A 14,495-nucleotide genomic window follows, 5' to 3' on the forward strand; every position below is an offset into this window, starting at 1 on the left:
GCAGTTAATTCAGTTCATTCTTGAGTACCCCTTTGTGTGTCAGCAGTCTGAGTATGGTGTGAGGAAATGGTTAACAACGATGACTGCACTTCAGTGACAAGTGTGAAGAAAAAAAAGAGTGAGTTCATCTCCCTCTGATTTATGAAGTACTACATGTACTCTCACACTTGGGGAGAGAAGCTGCAACTCTCAGAACTTTTTCTCAAACAGTAACACAATTTTGGAGGCAATAATTACCCAGTAAACACGGCAAGGCGCCGCATAATTAAGCTACTTGGTCCCATCCTATCAGAATCCCTCCAATTACACGCCTTAATGAAACGGAGCAATGGTATTGTCATGAAGCTGCCGCAATACTACAATTATGATATTAACAATAGCACTTAAAACCAAGGGGTTACTCCAGTAAACACAAGCCCTTATCTCACTGCTGCGACACTTGTCTTGGCGTAATTTTCCATTAAGAGGCACATTACGTTTGATGCAAATCATTCTGTGTTCACCTTCTTTTTTCCCTCTCTCTGTTCTCTCACTCTCGTATGGCTTCCGATGAGAAGAAAACAACAGTTGGCGTTATTGAAAGGGTTCCCAAAGTATCAGAGGCTTCCCAGTTATTTAAAATGGCCACAGTGTGGCCCAATGAACCGTCAGACTAAAAACAATACATGAGCAGTGCCTGTTGTCATCTTGATGGCTAGTGCTTATTTAGCATGCTATTCACCATCTTAAGGAAGGATAATGATGTTGCTGCATTCCCCTGCAACTGACAGGGTCAAGCTTCAGAAACAATAAAGTGAGTTTTGCTTTGGTCAACAAAATATTGTATAATATCTCATTAAGCTGATTAGTATGCTGCCTGGCAACAGTGGCTATGCGCTTTAACACATGATTATGAATGTGAAATAAATGCACTGTGGTCATTTAAACAAAGACAATGGCAAGAGCAAGTATTCAGGAAACTACATCCAGAATTTCTATGCATTATTTGGAAACACATGCTGGTTTGTCTTTCTCACACACTCAGTGCCTCAGGAAGGGTAAAGTGTTCTGGGCCGGGGAACCCACACCCTTTGGTCATTAATAAACCTTTTAAATGGTGCAGATTGACCCAGTTTACTTATTACAGAGGGACTACCTAATGACTCAGCACCTTCAGTCTATGGGCTGCTGACACATTATATTTCACTTTTCCTCATGGCAGTATGACAGCTCCTGTGCAATTTTTTTTTTTTCTTCACATGACCCATTGCACAGGGAAACAAACAACTGATTTTTAGTTTTTTTTGTTGACAAGCAGCAGCAATGCAGACAACGATGAACCTACTGTATAGGTCTGGTACAAAAAAGAAAAAAAGAAAAGGAAAAAAGTGCACTTGCGGAGACAAATACACAACGACTATCAAACCAGCACACACACACACACACACACACACACACACACACACACACACACACACACACACACACAGTCTGCAGTTGAAGGCAGTGGGCTTGGAGCACATATTTGCTGATGCTCTCATAAGAACTCTAATAAGGGCCGCCTGTTCTTTAGCTATTTGCTCTTCCTACGCCATGTCGGTTGCAGTCTTATCTCTCCAACATGAATAAAAACACTGAGGCCACTTCCAGTCGTTGCTAAACACACTGTGGGCTGCTGCTGAATGCCATTCCTCTTTTGTCCAGAGCTATAACTCCGAGGAATTTAAAAGAAAAAAATGCTGGAATCTGGATGTGAACAATACACTGTAGGTGTATTATGTATTTAAAGACTGGGTGTGTTATAAACACACTCACGCGTGTAAGCACGTGCGCTGAAAATTATACATGGCTAAGCAGTTCTGTGAGGATTTTTGATATTCAGCAAAAACTAATACAGGAGTAAATGCAAGACAAATATAAATCACGGACGGTTCGCTCTGCCAGGTCATCTAATTAAAGCAACGGTCTTCAGACAAAGGCCTAAAAATGCTGGGTGATGTTTGGGTTTAGCGCGACGCCTCATGACTTTGGAGTTTCTTTGGGTAGCGAGTTGTTCAAATTGCTTTTGTCGACGTCGCAGCAAATCCTGGCAGATATCAGACGAGGCCCTTTTTGAATGTGGCTAGCATGCCTTCTGCAATAGAAATCTATGATTTAAGCGAGGCATGATGAGCAGTTGCTCATTTGGAGAGATAACTGCTTGCCCTTTTCTTCAATTTGATTTCCTTCTTTATCTTTACCATATAACAAAGGCAGATAGACAAAGGAACAATGTGAAATGAACTGACGAATCCAGTTTGTTTTTGAACATAGCCTCGCCTGACTACTATATGCAAATTAAGTGCATTAATATGCCTTCCTTGCTCCCAAGTCATTTCATTTTTTTTTTTTTTTTTTTGATTAAAAAGGACATTTCATATGGTTAAAGAGGTGTCACACACACACACACACACACACACACACACACAAACACTCACTTCTGCAGAGGCAGACAAAGTATTAAATTCATATGTGTACGTAGACGCCTGACACACATACACCCGCAAACAATAACACACACAGTCTGCAATATTTTAGAGAGCATCTATAAATAAATAAAGAAATGAATACATTAATAAATAAATTTGATACTGGGAATACTTTAAGGGAGGCATCACTACGGAACAATTATCAGTAAAGTGCATATTTTCCACAGTATAATTAGCAGAAACTCCAAGCCAAAAGCCTTATCTCAAACGAAACAAAGTCATTAAAATCTAAATACATCTGCTCTTAAACATCAGCATGCTTAATGCAAATCTGAAAATGCCTCCAAAACCAAATCTGCAGAGCAGCAAGCACATTTGGAGGGCATTTTGTCAAAAATAGCATACACTGTTATTTTAATTAAGAAAAAAAGATTAAAAAAAATGTTACGCACAACTCGGTTCTTCAAATTTCCACTTGATGTTTCATTTACAACTATACCTAGTAGTACATTTAAAACACCCCGTTTCATAAATCTACAGCACATTTAAGGTTTCAGCATTCTGCTTTTAAATATTTCTTCAGCGATGCTTGTCTCTGTTATCTGCATTTGTAGGATGCCCTGCAAAGTTTCACTGCCAATCTTTCCTCTGTTAGAAATGCTAATGCCTCACCTATTTGGATCAGTGCCATTGAGTCGTGGCCCACAGCATGTAGGCCTGACAGCAAACACGGTGGTGGCTTCTTGTCCCAGACCCCCGTCTCCCTCTCCCCCCTCCTCTTCCTCTCTCTCTTTCTTAGGGCTGGGGCAGTTGGGTTAGCCAGGAGCTAGACGAAACGATGGAGTCTCAGTGGCCTGATACTACCTGTCACACGTAGCGTAACAACAGCAGCGTGCTCTAATTAACGCGTGCACCGCCGCCGTGTCTCTTGAAAAGCCACTGAGACTTCCTTTAGTGCACTGTCACACAGGGCCCAGTGGCATGCAGCTTTACAGTCTGTGGTTAATACTGAGCCTTTCAAGCAACATGGCAAAACAACCGGATTTATGTCTTATCTTTACCTCACTTTACATCACTTTCTGTTCACTCTTGCAAGCTCTGCAAACCACATCTTAATTAGAGAGTGCAAATGCCACCATCAGACTGCTGTCCTTCTCTTCTTATCTTTGCTTTGTCAAGCAGGGCCATTGTTGTTAACACCAGGGAACACATTGTTTGATTTCTGCCTTAACATCATGTCAAACAACTGTATAAGCATATAGCAGGATCTACTAGTAGAAACCAGTGCACTTTGTGGCAAGTGTAATGCAAGTGGCAAGTGTGATGCACTGATGTTTAACAAAGGTATTTCTAAGATATTTGAACTGATTGTGGTTTCTGATAAAGCCTGCAGTAAGCTTTGCAAAGTGCATGAATATGTGTTGCATTATCTGGCATTTAGATTGCTTTCTGGAGGGCCAGGCTTTTTTTTTGGGACGTCAAGGAGAACGCGGCTAAATTAAGGCCACTGTAGCGACAAAATATTACATTAAACTTGAGGTACCTGTGCGCGTTCACGTCCTTGAGCTGATCCTCTAGTGGCCTCTCACAAATCAACACGGAGGGCAGAATCAAGGTTCCGTTTAAAACATACATAAATACACACAAACTCACTAACACGCAAGTAAACTTCAGCCTTGAAGGGGCTCTGAACAAAGAGTTTTTAAGTGTACAGCTAACCTCAGAGAGGACATAAAACCCATCTAATCCTTAAATGTTCTAGATTACACAGCATGTTCAAGCCCTAAATCAAATAACCCCGAGCAGATCTGGCCCTTTCGGGCTTTGCGTCTTTATATAACATCATTTTGGTGTCCTTCTGCATCCATGTGTTGGGTAAAGAATGTGTTCATTTACAGAAAACTGTAGTTTCAAGGGAAAAATCCATTGAAAAGTAAAACAAACCGAAGTCAAAGTATTTGCGAGTTGAAATGAAAATAAAAATATAGATCGCAAGGCCATTAGCTGCTCTGTTATTATGAAGCTTTATTGACCAAAATCCATTGACTAATTACTATGCAGTAGCTGATTAATTAATTATGAAAGAGGTCATCGTTATTGATAAATCAATCATTATTTACAGAAAGTGCAAAAGTCAGTTTTATTTCCTCTGAATCATTAGCGGCCCCCGTATAAAGCAAAAGGGAATGAACTGTTTGGTGTTTGAAAATGGCTGCCATATGTTGCATATTTAATGGATGGAAACGGCACTGCATGTTACGCAGTTATGGGAATATGGCCAGAAACGTACAATAACAAAATCATAAACCGATAGCGATAGTTAAAATCATTGCACGCTTATCAGCGAGGTCCGATCTGTCCTTCTCTCTCTCCTTCTCTGCTGGTGTTTAGTCTGTTGCAGGTGGTCTTCAGAATAGTTCTAATTAATCCAATAAAACGTGGCTTGTTTTTCTTCCTCTCGATGCTCTTTGACTGAACTGGATTATTAGTGGCTGTAATGAGGCATTAAGCAAAGGTTCCCAGCACAAGACCGAAACTGAATCAAACAGAAGAAACGCATGCAGCCTGAAAGGCAAACTCGTTCTCATCCAGCAAACAGCTCGCTGCATGATGCAGGTTGTTTTCTTATTTGTGGTAAGACAGTAAGTGACCTAATTATACCTAGTTCATGGGTTGCGACACCACCACAGACGAATTGTTACAGTTACAAATACACATGTCTTGTGTCACCTTCCTCTCTACTCAGTTCTACCTTCTGTTAGCTCAACCCGCAAAACGCTCTCAGTCTCTGTCGGTGTGTCTCGCACAATATGTCATTGAGAGCATCTTAAGAGAACATTTCAACAGGTAGTTCAGCTTTCAGCTCATCTCTAGAGATCAGTATGAGCCCACGAAAGGATGAGCAGGGAGAAAAATGCTGCTCCTTTTATCCTGTATGTCTGACAGGCTGGTTGGGATGCCAGGGGAGGGAAGATCAGTGGGAGACCAAAGAATTCCCACAGTTCATTGTCCTGGCCTGCTGCATCCTCATCATCATCATCATCCAGAGCCGGCCTGAAGCTCAAAGCCTCCCTTTATGTTAAACATTTGCAGCATTATCCCGAAGACCAGCAGATGTGCTCTGTGTGTGCATGTATGCGTGTGTGAGAGAGGTACAATGGTAGTCACAGCGTGTCAAGCCTCCTGCCTGTAGATCTCAGACTGTGAGAAGGGAAAAAAGATGGATAACTGAGCATTTGTTAAATTGTAGAGATGGGATAGAGGGGGTCTCTGCATAAAGATTGAGATTGTTACAAAGAAAAGCACTGCACTGTTCACCTCACTCACAAAGAAAGAAAGGAACCAAGTCAAGTGACCAGCACTGAAGGCTAAAGTAGCATAAAACATACTGCACTAAAGGTCAACGCGTGACAATTCATCTCTAAACCTTTCCCTTGTGGTTTCTACCCACAACTATGGAGAAATATCAATTGTGCATGAGGTGGCAGTCACTAAAAAGTGAAAAAAGTGAGAAAAAAATTATTTAAGCCTTTGGCAATCCCATTAGAAACACAGGGATGTGTCTCAGTGGTAAAGCTGAGCGAGTCGTGGTCGAACCAGCCATCACGCATGACTACACATCGGCACAGAAAAGCCGAAAAACAATGAACACAGTGTGGCGATGGGCAAAAGGGCCGTCATCCAAGCCTTACATCATCTTTCCTCCAGCTCAGGACAGCAGGACAATTCTGCCAGATACAACCAGAAATCATTAAATAAAACAAATCAGATCAGACCTCTATTGTCAGGAAAGAGCGCTACATCCATCCACCAAAACTGCCACTGTTGTATCAAGCTCTGAACTTTCAAAGAGATAGTTCAGCCAAAAATGAAGATTCTACCATCATTCACCCACCCTCATGTCGTTCCAAACATGTACGACTTTCTGTGAAACACAAAATATATGTTGAACTATTTTTGTCCATAAAAAAGTCAAAGGGGTATGCTACTGTACACTAAAGCATATTGCCTTTAATTGTGTGGACAAAAAAAAGAAAAGAACATTTTCAGTCCTTCCTTTAAGGACACCAAAGATGACCTGACTAAATATGATATGAAGCTGTATCACAATCAATTAATTGACTGTCTGAAGGTGACAGTCTGTTTTCTCTCGACACTCTCTCTACCTCTCAGCTGCGGCGAAAAAAGATTACCTTTGTAGAAAACTTAAATGTCAATGTAACCCCCAAATAAGTGAATATCAGAAATAATTGCTGTTTTCTTCTCGCACATGCTGGTTTTGTGCGTATGAGTTTTGCATAATGACTCCAACAAGGGGTGTTGTTTTGACAGGTGCTGAAATCGAGTCGAGAGGAGAGGGAGACAAGGTTCAATTTAGTTTGTGAATCTTTTAATTGTTGCATGGCTAATTAAAATAAAAGAGGAAAAAACGGAGAAAAATGAAAAAGAGAGAGAGATGTGACTCAATGTTCCTGAGTGTTTAATGTTGCATGTGTGCATACATCGGCCCCAAATCGTGCCTCCAAGCCGCTTAATGTAAGACAGACAGTACAGGAGAGAAAAATCTGCCGCTACTTCAACATACTTACCAGCTCTTCACAACCGCAGCCTGTAGTTTGGAGTTTTCACAAAACAAATGTATGGCTAATTAGAGATACTCATTAAGGGAGGCAAGTCAAGTAATTATTTTACATCATGCCGCTGTTAATTGAATGATTCTTCAATGTCTTTTGAAAATATCTTCTTTTTTTGTCTTTCCGTTTCCCCCCTACACACACAGAAAGAACGACGATAAGACTATAAACAGGTACCGTAGCCATATGCTCTTGAATGAAAAAGCACTTCTGTCGTGGTAAATGGGCTTTTTAAATATTGAACCGCTGCATGCCTTTTTAATATGGCTGATGTTAAATCTTTTTTATTCTGTCACTTTGATAAACTCCCAAGCTAAACTGAGAGAAAGTTTCACTTTTGTTAGAAAGCCCACGTGGAGGCATAGTTATACAAGCATTCTCTGTCCATAAAGCATGTTTTTAAAAAGCAGCCTTCTCACATCCTGTTTAAGAAAGCCACTAATCTTATCAAAGCCATCAGGAAGTCAGAGTTGACTGGAAATGCTCATGAGTCTTTGTATATGTTACAAGTATATTTTCTTATTTTACTTTGTTTTATTTGGGTTTTTTTTTGTCTGCTGCTCTATTGTTTGTCTGTGAATGGTAAGACGAGATAGGCCTACTAAAGCTGTGTTTCTTCCCTTCATGGTCGCTCATCACTGCTAAGCAGAAGAGGAAGACTGTGGAGAGTGAGTGTATGTTAAAAGCTTCTCTTTATTAAGAGAAAAGTGTGTTTTATTGTGGGCTAATTGTGAGGAGAGGAAGTGTGTGTGGAATGGGTGGACTCTGGAGAGAGGGTGGAGGACCTCAGGGAGATCAGGGCACATGTTTATTTATCAGGCTTTATCGGAAATGGTGAGGCCACAGATCCCAGCAGGATCAGAGAGAGAGAGAGAGAGCGAGCGAGCGAGAGCGAGAGAGAGAGAGAGAGAGAGAGAGAGAGAGAGAGAGAGAGACATAGAGAGAGAGATACGCTGTCACACAACTATGATTAAATGACCAAAGCAGAGCTGGTCAAACCTCAAAGGCTTTTGTTTATATATAAAAACGGTTTATGATTCATGCAACAAAAGAGCTACATTCACAGTTTCTTTTTAACGCAAAAAAGCAACAAAAATAAGCAGGTATTGCTCAGCCTGTATAGCTTAACTGATATTTTTTCCATACAAATTAATATTTTCTACTTGATATTTCAAGGACCCATTTAGGATAACACAGTGAGCAGAACTTAAAGATCAAGTGTGCATTTTTTTTTTTCAATGCTATGAATAAATGAATAAATAAATAATAAAAATACGCAGAGCCAGCTATAAGTAGACCATTAGTAGGTTGAAGTGTAAACACTGTGGCACTATCAAAACATTGCTGTTGAGTTTTTTTTTAACCTTCATGACCAGCATGATATAGCAACATTGAGTCAACCAATAGGATCATTTTGGGTCTGCCTATTTGTGTTTCTGATCAATTGCATCAAGTGTTCGGGAAACCTGTTTGTAAACAATAATTGTTTCCCCTTTACATAGCTGTTCTTTTCTAAAGCAATGGTTCTCAAACATTTAAGCAAGCAAGCTATAAAATAACATTGACAATAACTCGCGACCCCCACTACAACTATTATTATTATTATTATTATTATTATTATTATTATTATATAAGAAGGGACCATGGGACCAGGAAAAGACCATGAGTCGGGACTCAAACTCGGGGTTGCCTGAAGCACTGTTGCGGCGGAGCGCTGTTCGCACTGCGATTGCTCCGATGTTTCAAAATATTATTTAACAAAACGTGTAAACACTTTAAAAATCTTTAAATATCAAATATGCATTAATCTTGTAATAGATTTTTGTTTGGTTGTGATGAGGCAGTTTGAGAACTGGTGTTCTAGAGCATTTATATAAAAAAGAGGCAAAACCATCACGTTTCCTACATTTAAACAATCCACTATAGTAGCACTAATCAAAGCCTGAGAACAAGGTAACAAATACTGTAAACCCTAATGCTCAAAATAATTAATTGGTTTGAACTTAAATTAAACAAATTAGTTTAATCAAATGAACTATTAAGAGTATTTAGAACATTCTTTTTCTTTAGACTTTCTCTTATGTTTTTATGTTTTGGAGGGTTACCATCATGGTGACAAGTGGAGAATGAGATTGGTTTGAGAACAGGTAAAGTGTTCTACATTGCTCTACTCTTTCAGCAATTGATATGCTATGCTAATGATATTAAAACATTGTGTTACCAAGTAGAAAGTTAGCATTTACTGAATTGGCTAGTTAAAGCTAGCCTAGTTTCCACTACTAAAAATATTTTTAATTTAAATGTATGAATTAGCTTACTCAAATATTTCAAATTAACATCAATTAAAATCTGTACTAGAAAAAAAATCGGCCAGTTCTGCTTACTTAAACTTTGAATTTCTTAACTTAAAAATTTTGACGTAACTGATTACCTCATTTTTTTGGGGGGGAGGAGTTTTGCCAACTTATTTGGTTTTACAGTGTGGTCCAAGTGCATAGGGTCAAATGACATCAGGGTCAAAGCCAAGCCCATTTGACCTGGAAATCATAGCCTGCCACTCTTAGGCCCTCCACCTGTGGTATTTGAGCATCAGAGTTTAACTGATAGGGAACAAACAGAGGCACAGTTTCAGAGAGGTCTGGGTTGGCCAGCAAACCGGATTCCACACGTCTCCTCACTCAGTCCCTCGTACTTCTTCCCCTGGCCTGCTCGACACATTCTCATCCTCCTACCTGCCCTCTGTGACCTTGAGGGGGGGTGAGGGCTGCCACGGTGACCCACAGTAAGCAAACGGAGAGAAAGGGAAGATAAGTTCATAAAGCCAAGGCTGTTTTAGTGAAAAACGACCTCCCGGTATCTCCCGATCCCGTGAGATGCGAGGTAGGCACGTGGCTCTTTCGTTCTAACGGGTGGGGAGGGATTACACATATTCCTCCCTTCATCTGTTATGGTCTGGTTCGAGCTGCCATGTTAACATGTTGTATGTGTTACCATTGCTCGCCAGCACGCCTCGTGCGCTGATCTCCGTATGAATATTGCCGGGGAGGTCGTGACCTCTATGCGCAATTTGGCTGTCAGAAGCTAGACAGCAGCTGGGTGAAGAGATGGGAGGTTTTTATAGTGTGTTTAAAAGGCTTGTTTACATTAAAATGGACATAAATGTTCTGACAGTATGAGAAACAAAACATATTAATGAAATTCATCCTTCAATAATAAAAAGAGGCTGTGGGGAAATCCAGCCATATTTTGTAAACTTTTTCTTTAATGAGAGTTTATACATTAAGTGTAGGAGTTAGACATTTTATAATGATTTTTAACAACAAAAAATAAACAAATGTAAAGTTTACTTTTTAGGCTGTGTTGATTATAATATGTTAAATAATAAATAAATAAATAAAAACTGCACAGTGTGGGTCCTGTTTTTATTTTTTTTAATCTATATTTTCATAAAAAGTATCAAGTTTTCCTGCATAATTTACAGCAATGGCTGTGACCAAATTTTTTTTTTTTTTTTTTTTTTTTTTTTTTGTAAGCAAAACTGACATTGCAGCTGAACTATACCCAGATGAATCAAATTGAATCAAATCAATTCAAATTGAGCGCTTTTGAATCAGAATTTAATAAAAAAAAAAAAAAATATATATATATATATATATATCCCTAGTAACCATGTGACACCTGTTACACTGGGTTGCCTAAAACAGACAGACCAACGGGTCTCTGTCACTTGATTGGATATGATGCAAGCCAATCACTGAGCTCTTCCTGTCTTAAACACTTAATATATCTCCGACAAGATACCTCAGTCATATCTGCCTTCTGCTTAACACACACACCCCCCCCCCCCAAACAGAAACAGACACATAAATGCACACCCTTAACCCCTGCGGGACCTGACACCGGCACCCTGCAAACATCATCCCCATCGGTAGAAAGGTTTAATCTTTCACTCTCCGCCATTTCAGAAGACCCTGACTCTTGTTTGTGCAGCCCCCTCCCCTCAATCTTTCCTTCCCTCTCTCCCTCCCTCCCTCCCTCCCTCCCTTCCTCTCTCCATATTTTCTCTCCTGCATCTGATTAAGTTAACAATGTGGCGTTATTTGCATGCTGATTTGGCGAGGTCCCTCTCCTCCCCGCTCACTCTCACAAACACAGGGGCTGGATCGTGGTAATGTGATAGCACAGCAGCCAGCCGATGCAATCTCTACCCCTCCTCCAAACCCAGGTGTGTGCTATCCACTTCCCTCTTAATTCCCTCCATGCTCATATTTTAGTCCCTCTTTATTTTTTCTGTCGTTCTGTGCCTTGTAAGGGTTGTATTATAATCAAATCTGGAGCAAAAAAAAAAGGTTGGAGGAGGGGGTATATCCTGTCTTTTTTTTTTAATTAATTATAGACCGCGGCTGATGTGAATGTATTCCGAAAGCATCTTCAAAATAGGTCGGCATACAGTTTTCTATTCTTATCACATTTAAATGTCAACATGGTGCAAAGCTCTACAAATTAGTTCAGGCAGACTTCAACCCCCATTTAACATTTAAAGCTCCGCTCAGTAAGCCCCCAATGTGTGATTCAAATCAGTTTACACACACATAAAAAGGAAGCGGTGCGTCTTTCAAACTTCTCATTTCAATACTGATATTATTGCCAACCTTTTGCCAGAGAATAGGCTGGCAGAGAGGGGGGAAAAAGAGCCACGAGATGAAGCAACAGAAACAATGCATTAGCTTTCATGAATTATATATCCGCTTTCATTCTGAACAGAATCGAGGATTTTCTGAGCCTATGCATATATCCTAGACAGGAATGAATAAATCACGATGGTGGGGTCATTCCTTTTTACATGCATTGAGAGCCATATCGGGATAATAATGTCCACATAAAACACTTACTGTGGCTCATTTGGAATGCAAGCGATGCAAAATTTCTCCCTGATTCTCGTATGTCAATGGAAATGTCCTGAGGAGAGCTGCTGTATCAGGACATTTATTTGTTACAGAAGATGGCAGAGGCGAATATTGAAGGACTGGGCTATTTCTGATGACACCAGAATTCTGACTTTGGGCGAATGGGGATGATTTCTGAGCTTCGACACAGTGAAACAAGTGAGTTTACTTTACAACCACAGGTCTATATCTACCACATAAAATGACGGTTGTATTATTAATAGTCAAAGAGGGTATTAAAACACCTTAACATGTTGTAACTCAAGCCAATTGACTCAACAGCACCGCATGGCTACTCCTTAACAGTTAACGTCTGTTCACAGGAAACTTTCCAAAGCTAGAACAATGATTCAGACCCAAAGCCATGGATCAGAGCAGGCTGCTCTGTCGCTCAGTTGACTCAGCATTATAGGGCAGAGAGGCTAAGGGCCCAGGGGATGAGTTTCACACCTCTAGCTGTTTTATGCCAACGAGCGCCATGCATGACCCTGCAAGTCTGCTCCAGACAGCCCTGGAGGAGCACTCGCTAGGCGTGTGAGGATAGGACGTGCTCCTCACGCCTCATTACCCAAACGTCCTATCTAAGTCCCCTAGTCACCATCGGCAGAGCGGAAAAGGCTACGGACGTGCCTCCATGGCCTCATATACCCACTCCTTCGTTTTAGCCTAGCAAGCTTCCTCTACACCGAAGGGATCCTTTGCTATCCAAAGTCCTTTGGCCAGGATTGGTATTCATGTTGGTTGTCTCAAAGCTGCCATTACCCAGCTGTCTTTGAAAAACCATCTTCGAAAACGTTGTGCCTGCCATAACCCGAAAAGCCTTGGCTTCAGATTGGAGGGATGCCAAAATATTGAACCAATGAAGCTACAAAAAACATTTACCTGATCTAAATCCCCATTTATTCTTCTGTCCGACATGCCAGTGCAATGCCCTCACCTCATCTCGTAAAATGAAGGTAGGCTCTCAGACCAATCATCAGTCGTCCTCTTTGGCTGTGGCTGGAATAGTGCCTTTTAAATGCGCTATAAAGGCAATTTGCTCTAAATGTGCTCTGGGTGTGCCTAATATGTCCGCAGCCAAATGTCAAAAGAGTTATATATCCCTTTATGCACAGAAGGGCCCTGAGGGCTTTAATTGACTATGGTGTAAAGAGAGTTGAGGAGAGGTGAAGGAACATGATGAAAATGAATACTGTTCATTATCAGACAAACAGAGCCCAATGGCGCTCCTAAAATTGGCAGGGAGCGAAGATTTCCCAATGTTAAAGCACATTTGTCCACCGAGTAATTATCGGACTGAACTTTCCATGGCATTGTTTCAAAATTTTGAAGAATTATGCATTTTTCAAATTTAATGTTTGTGAGTGGCAGAGGGCTGCCAACTGAAGCCTATGTGAGTGTGTGCGTATAGCCGATCTAATATAAGCCTACACTCTATGTAATTGAGTTAATGCAGGTATAAATGCAGGTCTGCTTCACTAGGTTACAAAATCGAGTCCCAGTAGATTAGCTTTTAACTTTCAAAACGTATTACTCTATACTTGTAGTTTTTCCCTCTTTCTATCCCCGCACATTTCAATACGCCCATCCCCGTTACGTCTGTGATATTCCCACTCTCTGCGCTGCGCTCTACGACCGCCTGGAAACTTCAAATATTTATCAAATGGAGGAGGGGAAGAGAGAGCCCTCTCCATCCCGCTACAGTCATTTACCAATTATTTTGAGTACCTGCTGACAGGTACGTGTCACAGTCAGCTACCCTTCCCCAGTCCTTCTCCTCACATGATTTACCTTTCCCCCTGCTGAGGAGGAAGCCGCCAAGCTACAGGCAGGAAGACAGAGGAAGTGTGGCAGAAGAGGGCTGCTGTGGCATACAGCTGAAGTTCTCAGGCTTTGATTCAGGAAACGGTTGATTTGAGGAGGAAAAAAAGCCTCTCTTTGTCAATGCATTAGAGGCAGAGAATGACAGAGAAAACGTAGAGGCGAACTGACAATTGGGTCGGAATAGAAAACAAGCTCATTAAACCAAGGAGAGCGATTTACCAACAAAACACCTATCAAGGTCTGTCACTGTATATTCTAGCGTTTGAAAAAAAGAAACAATATACGCACCTAAAGCATCACACGCACTTCTGACAGTGTGTATTTCAGTCTACATTAGTGTCGAGTTGAAAAGCTGAGCAATGAGGACTTAAATATCTTTTTGTTATAGGCCTAAAAAAGCAAAAGTGTTCTCTTTAAACAAGCTCTAAATCAATTATGTTTCAGTGTATTTATATGTATGTGAAAGACTGTGAAAACAGGACGAATATGCTTGTGTGTGTCTGTATATATGTGAGAGCATCGTGTGTTTGAGCCACAAAACACTGAAGGCACGAATTACTGCTCTCATCTGAGCAAGGAATAAATGAACAACTCTCCAATGCGCGTGTGTGCATGCACCTCCTCGAGGGGGCACTTCACAGCAC

The 14,495-nt window shown here is 40.7% G+C and overlaps 1 protein-coding gene across 11 annotated transcripts in view; it reads right to left on the reverse strand.

Annotated features, from left to right (window-relative positions):
* znf536 (zinc finger protein 536) overlaps nucleotides 1-14,495 on the reverse strand; it is a 183,642-nt gene that overhangs the window by 97,962 nt on the left and 71,185 nt on the right. Inside the window, exon 1 of one of the 11 annotated variants that reach the window (XM_082161824.1) lies at nucleotides 3,120-3,388. The exons of the other annotated variants lie outside the window; for them this stretch is intronic. The gene's annotated coding sequence lies outside the window, so the exon portion shown is untranslated. Of the gene's footprint in view, nucleotides 1-3,119; nucleotides 3,389-14,495 lie in introns of those variants that run through there. 11 annotated transcript variants of the gene reach the window in all.

The sequence above is a fragment of the Leuciscus leuciscus genome, assembly GCF_965113295.1.
Source record: "Leuciscus leuciscus genome assembly, chromosome: 2".
NCBI lineage: Eukaryota > Metazoa > Chordata > Actinopteri > Cypriniformes > Leuciscidae > Leuciscus > Leuciscus leuciscus.